Source organism: Cryptomeria japonica, chromosome 11, assembly GCF_030272615.1.
Source record: "Cryptomeria japonica chromosome 11, Sugi_1.0, whole genome shotgun sequence".
Taxonomy (NCBI): Eukaryota; Viridiplantae; Streptophyta; class Pinopsida; order Cupressales; family Cupressaceae; genus Cryptomeria; species Cryptomeria japonica.
In genome coordinates, this window is record NC_081415.1 from 131,589,129 (window position 1) to 131,596,675 (window position 7,547).

Genomic DNA, 7,547 nt, shown 5'->3' on the forward strand with positions numbered 1-7,547 from the left:
CTACTTACCATCTTGAGACCGATGGTCAAACAAAGCGAGTTAATAAGATTTTGGAGGACATGTTGAGGATGTATGTGATGGATCAACAATTCACTTGGGAGGATTACTTGTATCTAGCCGATTTTTCATATAACAATGGGTATCACAGCTCCATAGCATGTCACCATATCAGGCCTTGTATGGTAGACCTTGTCGCACACCCTTGAGTTGGGATAGATTGGATGATAGGAAACTTCTTAGATCAGAAATGTTACAGGATATGGAAGTACAGGATCAGGGTATCAGAGAACATTTGGCAGCCGCACAAGATAGACTAAAGAAGTGTGTAGATGCTCATAGGGTTGATAGGCAATTCGTAGTTCGTGATAGGGTATTTTTTAGGGTCCACCCTTGTAAGAGCCCAATTCATTATGGAAAAGGTTCTAAGATGGCACCTAGATTTGCAGGTCCATTTGAGAACTTGGAGAGGATAGGACTAGTTGCTTATCGACTCACCCTACCTCGTAGCCTTGTACGTATTCATGACGTATTTCATGTTTCTATTCTTAGAAAATATATTCTAGATTTGACACATGTATTGGATTGGACTTCTTTACAGGTCATGGATGGGCAGTTGGCTTTGGAGCCAGTATGTATACTACAATAGCAGAAACCGAACCTCAGGTGATAGGGAGGTAGGGCAAGGGGGTTTCCTAATTAGGCTTGTATTTTTACCAAGTGATAGGTCCTTAGCTAGTTTCAAACTGTAGTCATTAAAATCAGAGTGCAAAAAGCTTTTAGACAACCTAGCAACTATCCTTGATCCACCTCCCTAAGTCAAACACTCTGTGGTTGCTCAAGGGCTTCAACTCCATTGTTTTAGGCTTTGTGGTCTAACTCCTTACTCTATCAATTGGAATTCATTTCCTCTATCCCTGATCTATTCTCTGACTACACAAGGTCTCCTTTTGATGAATTACAAGTTTGTGTCAAGTTTTACGTCCTTGGGTGTCTTTGGTCTTCTATGGTTTGGAGCATAGTAATCCTTCACAAGTGCTACAAACCGACTTATGGAGCCTAACTCACCAAATGTGTTAAATGTATGCAAGATCAACTTGTTTCAACTAGATTTGATGGGTTTTATGCTTTACAACCTTCCTTTGCATACCTGATTTGACAAAAAACCAAATTTTAGGCCTAAAACGGGCTACAAGGAATTAGCCCTCTTTTTGGGGTTTTGGCCTCATCCTGCTCCAACGATGGACTTCCTAAGAAAAAGAACCACATATTCTGATACCCTTTTGGAATTTCTTGAGAATTTTCTAAGTTTTAGGATCCATTAGGCCTCCTCCATGACTGTCCCAAAAATGGGTGTAAAAAGAAGGGTTTACTAGGGTTTTGATAGCAAGAATCAACTTACAAACTAGAAACCTTCAATATGAATCATGAAACCTTAGTTCTACCATGCCACATACTATTTAGGCCAAGATAAAGCAGTTTTACACCTTCAAAGGTTAGAGAACAAGATTTTACAAAAATGCTCATAAGGAGTGTGCAACATTGACAACTTTTCCCCTTTCTTGCTTTCTACAAACACATCATTTGCATGAGTACCAATTACATTCAAATCATGTAAACATGTGTATCATTAGAGACAAAAGAGAATCACATTATCCCTACACAAAAAGGCATTAGGCAATTACAAAACAATGAGTCATTCACTATCAAACTAATTATCACTGCACTTTGCCCTTTCACTGCTTTTTCACTTTACCCTGCATTTACCACTGTCAAAACTCCTTTTCAAAGGTCTGATTGGTGCTTTTTAGTAATTATACCTACTATTTGGAAGAGGAAGATTGCAAAAACAAATCAACCAAAAATGGAAAAAATCAGTCACAATTGACTATGACAGCTAGCTAGGCATTATAACTTTGCCTAAAGGATCATTAATTGATCTTGGCAATCTCAAACCCATGGGCAGGGTCAAAAACCACTCCTTTTTCTTGTTTGCAAACAAATAGAAGAAGGAAAAAGGTTTTACAAACACTAAAATATGGTGGAGAGTGAGCAAATGAGTGCAAACCAACACCAAAATAGTGACTCACTATTTTTTACACAATTTTCCCAAATTGAAAAATGCCACCATCTTTATCATGGCTTAGAAAGCCTCTTTTCTTTCACATACAACTTGAAATCAAAACAAGTTTGTCCACCTGATGAATGCATTTTCTATGGAAGAGAAAAGCATCAAACCTATTCAAAGACCCTAGCCAAATGACACACTTGCCTAGGGCTCCATGGCCACAAAACTTCTTGCACTTGTATTTTTGAAATCAAAACATGTATTTACATATCTTACAAGTTGACCAACTGGTTCTTGGGAAGCCATGAACATTTAGGGCTTCAAGAAGCCAAGTTGGTCAAGCATCCTTGCCAAATTCCTAGACAAGGCAATGAAACTATCAAAACCAAATAATTTTGCTTAAAAATCAAAACTTAATGAAATTTGATGCCACCAAAGGGAAAAGCTTTAGTAAGCATAAGAGAACTTTAAAATGTAAAAATAGTACAGCCACGTACAGTAGGTGTACGGATTGCTGCTCACATGGAGCTAGAACATAGAGAAAAACAAGGTAAAATTAGTGCAAACTTTCAAAATGCTTGATATCTCCAAATGATCAACCCTTACAATGGTTAAAGTAGGAGAATAAATACCTTTACAAGTCAGTTATCCTCCTGTATGGATAGGTACATGTCCAAGAGCACTCAAATTTGACATTTTCATGTCTAAAATGACAACTTTTTATGCCTAGATGATGCAAGGTTGATCTCAAAGACTACCAATCACCTAAGAACACTACTCATGCCTAAAAACCAAACACCAAGAATGTCTAAAAACTTTTCAAAACAAAAACACATTGAAAACTCACTTTTTACAACATTTTGCCAGGCAACTCCAAACTGGCAACTTAGAGAAAAAAGATGAAAACAAGAAACATGACCACACAATGAGTTCAAAACTCATCCAAATTGTAGATCAGGAAATTGAGAAAACATCAAAGCAATATCAAATTAGGACAATCACAAAACCTAAAACAACAATGAAAGCAATCATAATCCAATCAATGAAGACATAAAGACAAGATATTCAAATTAAATGAAATTGAAGCAAACCAACGCATATATCTTGTTCATGTGGCTCCATTGTTCTTCTTTCACCTTCAAATTTGATGTGGATCTCACCTACAAGTGCAAAATGCAAGTGGAAAGCAAGTTGTTGAGAGATGAAATTTATAGCATAAGGTTACTCAAAAATGTGATTGATTGATTTCATTGATTGAAGAAACTCATCCAATTTATAGACAAATTGGAGAGAGGACAAGATTAGCATGAAGAGATTTGAAAATCAAGAATGGCAACATTATGAGAAAATGACAAGTTGCTATGCAAGGAGTATGACAAATTATGACAAGTTGCTATGCAAAATGCATGACAAACTATGACAAGATTGAAATAGAAATAGAAATTAGAAATTAGGAGAAATTAGCAAATTAGAAAATTGAAGAAAAAGAAGAAATAGAAATTAGGTGAATTAATTAATAGGTTTTCATCCATTAATTAATTCATGAAAGAGACCTAGCACTAAATAAATAGATTTATTTAACCCACAAAGAAGAAGAAAAGGATTAAATGAACAAATCATAAAACCCTAGAAATAAGAGGACAAGGAATTAGGTCAAGACAACAAGAAATTAATGTAGGTTCGATCATGATTCTGATTGACAAAGGACCAATGTTGATAAATGATTAAAATTGGTTGACAAAAATTAATGACAAATTGACCAAGATTGACAAGGAGATCAAATTGATAAGTGCCAATTAATGAGGAACAATGACTAATCGATCCAAATTGACATGATTGAAAAGGACAAGGATCTATGACGAATCGATCACAAAATGACAAAATTGGCAAGGACAAGGATCGATGATGAATCGATCACAAAATGATGAGATTGACAAGGACAAGGATCAATGATGAATTGATCGCAAAATGACAAGATTGACAAGTTGATAATCAAAAATGACAAGATTGACAAGAGGACAAAACCCTAATTCTATCATCGATTAGGATTGAAGATGTCCAAAATGATGATAAATGAGCATGCATCATGATGCGATAGGATAAGATCGACCAAAATCATGACTGAAGATTATTATCGACAAGACCTAATTCGAAAGCAATAAAAATGAGGAATGCATAAGAAGGACTCGATGCTCGCAAATGATAAAGACCAAGTGCGCAACATAGAAGAAATGTTAATGCAACGCAAGAACCCTAAAATAAGGCAATGCACAAATGTTAAAGTATGACTCCACAAGCGTTGACCATTTTTAGATGTCTACACAAACAACTTAGAACAACTCAAAAACATCTTAAGACAAACTTTCCAACTCAAAACTAATAAAAATCAAATCTGCTATCAAACCTGTTATGAAAATGAAGCTAGGTGCTCCTGTACCATACTCCCCCAATGACAAAGAAGTCATGTGACTCCTTTGGGCAGAAAAGAGAGGAATACCAGCCTTGTGGAAGTCACTTTCAGGTATCCAAGTGGCTTTAGAGACTGGTTGATCCTTCCACTTGATCAAATGTTCAAAGTAGTCATGCTTTCTAGTCTTCTTGATGATTCTGGAATCAAGTACCTATTCAGGAATGGGAAAAGAAGAAGAGGGGAGAGATAGATCAGAAAGGGAATGTGAAATGTTTGAAGCTCTTTGAGTCTCTTCTAGAGGATGCCCCTTGAAAGGTACCAAATCTACAACATTAAAGATAGGAGACAAGGAAACATTAGCAGGTAAATCAATCTTATAAGCATTAGGGCCATAGTTAGCCAAAATCCTACAAGGCCCTATTCTTCTCATCTGTATCTTGGTAGGAACTCCCTTTTTCAATCTAGACTTGTTGAGATGCACCATCCCAAAATCTCCAGCTAAGAATTGGACATCCCTCTTTGAAGCATCCATCCTTGCCTTGACTCTTGCGGTGGTGTCCTGCAAAGACTACTTAACCTATTCATGGATCTCTTTTAGAGACTATGCCATATCCTTTGTTGTCCCACTAACATGTTGCAAGTTAGTCACACCATGTAACTCAAAAACACCTTTTGGATGCATACCATAAACAATCTGAAAAGGACTCTTACGAGCGGATCTGTTTACACTATCATTATAGGCAAATTTTGCCTGTGGAATGAGCTAATCCCAGCTTTGTCCATACTCCTTGGTGAGACATCTGAGTAGATTACCCAATGTTCTATTCACCACTTCTATTTGGCCATCTATCTGTGGATGGTAAGCTGAGCCAAAAGACAAGTTAGTACCCAATTTCTTCCACAAAGTCTTCCAAAAATGACCCAAAAACTTAACATCTCTATCTGACACAATGCTAGATGGCAAACCATGTATCTTGACAACTTCTTTAAAGAAAAGGAAAGCAATATGACTAGCATCATTAGTAGTTTTGCAAGGTATAAAGTGAGCCATTTTGCTAAATCTGTCAACAACCACAAAAATATTGTCATACCCTGCTTTTGTCTTTGGTAAACCTACAACAAAATCCATGTTGATGCACTCCCATGGCCTAGAAGGAATGGGAAGTGGCTGATATAAACTAGCATTAGTGCTATTACCTTTGGCCTTCTAACATACCATACACTGCTCAACATATCTTCTGACATCTCTCTACATCTTAGGCCAGTAATAGAAGTGTTGAACCAACTCTAAGGTCTTATTGAGACCAAAATGGCCACTCAAACACCCATTGTGTTTCTCTTGGATAAGGTTTTCTCTCATGGAACCTTTAGGAACACACAACTGTCCTCCCTTGAATAACAAACCATTTTGCAATGTATAGTTAGCATACTCACTATGGAAATGATTCTCAAAAGCAAGACAAACTTTATAAGTAGTAGCAAAATCATCATCATTAGGATACAAATCTTGAAAGCAATCAATACCAATACTCTTAACTTGGATCTCCTAAATAGTCAACAATCTCCCACTCAAAGCATCAGCTACTTTGTTACATTGGCCTTTCTTGTGCTTAAGAGCAAAGGTAAATGCTTGTAGGTATTCTACCCATTTCACATACCTATGGTTGAGTTTATCCTGAGAATTCAAAAAACTGACTGCCTGGTTGTCTGTATACACAACAAACTCTTTAGGAAACAAATAATGCCTCCACTTCCTGAGTGCCTGCACCAATGCATATAACTCTAAATCATAGGATGAGTACTTTTTCTTTGCATCATTCAATTTCTCACTAAAGAAAGCAACTGGTCTATTATCCTGACTCAAGACTGCACCTACTGCAAGATGACTAGCATCACATTCTATAGTAAAGAGCTTATCAAAACTAGGAAGGATTAACACTGGCTGTGTAGCAACTCTAGTTTTGAGTAACTCAAACCCCTTATTGGCTGCTTCTATCCATTGAAACTTAACCTTATGACCACCCTTTATTATATCTAACATGGCTGCACAAATTTCACTAAACCCTCTAATAAACTTTCTGTAAAACTGGGCTAGACCATGAAAACTTCTAACTGCACTGGCTGATTGTCGGGTTGGCCAACTTGTTATGGCTGCAACTTTAGATTGATCCATCTTAAGATCTCCACTGGACACAACAAAACCAAGATAGACTAGCTCTTGCTTCATAAAATCACATTTCTCAAGATTTATGGTTAATTGCTCATCAGATAATCTTTGCAAAACAATGGCTAAGTGTTTCAAATGCTCCTCTTTAGTCTTACTAGAAATGAGAATATCATCTAAGTAGACTACCACAAACTTACCAAGAAAATCCTGCAATACTTCATTCATTAACCTCATAAAGGTACTGGGAGCATTAGAGAGTCCAAAAGGCATAACGAACCATTCATAAAGACCCTTATTTGTTTTGAAAGCAGTTTTCCACTCATCACCCTCTTTTATTCTTATCTGATGGTAACCACTCTTTAAGTCTATTTTTGTGAAATTCCTTGCACCCCCTAAACAATCCATCAAATCTTCTATCCTGGGAATAGGGAATCTATACCTTATTGTGATTTTGTTGATGGCTTTGGAGTCTATGCATAGTCTCCATGTGCCCCCTTTCTTAGGTGCTAACATAGTGGGTACAACACAAGGATTTATACTCTTTCTTATTAATCCTTGATCCAACAACTCTTGGATCTTCCTAGATACCTCTTTGTTCTGTTCAGGAGTCATCTTATAGGTTGTTTTGTTTGGCAAAGAAGCTCCTGGTATAAAGTCAATCTGATGACTAATGGCTCTAGGAGGAGGTAATGTTGTTGGTTGTCCATCACTGATGATGTCCCTAAAGTTATCAAGAATTTACTGCACTTCTTGTGGGATCCCCACTTGTTTTTCTTTCTTCTCCTCCTTAGGTTTCACTACAAGTGCATAACCAAACCCATCTCCCTCTTTCATGGTTTGGATGAACTCTTTTTCATTGACTAATAACACTTTAGGTGCCTGTGGTTTGCTGTTCTTTGTCTCTT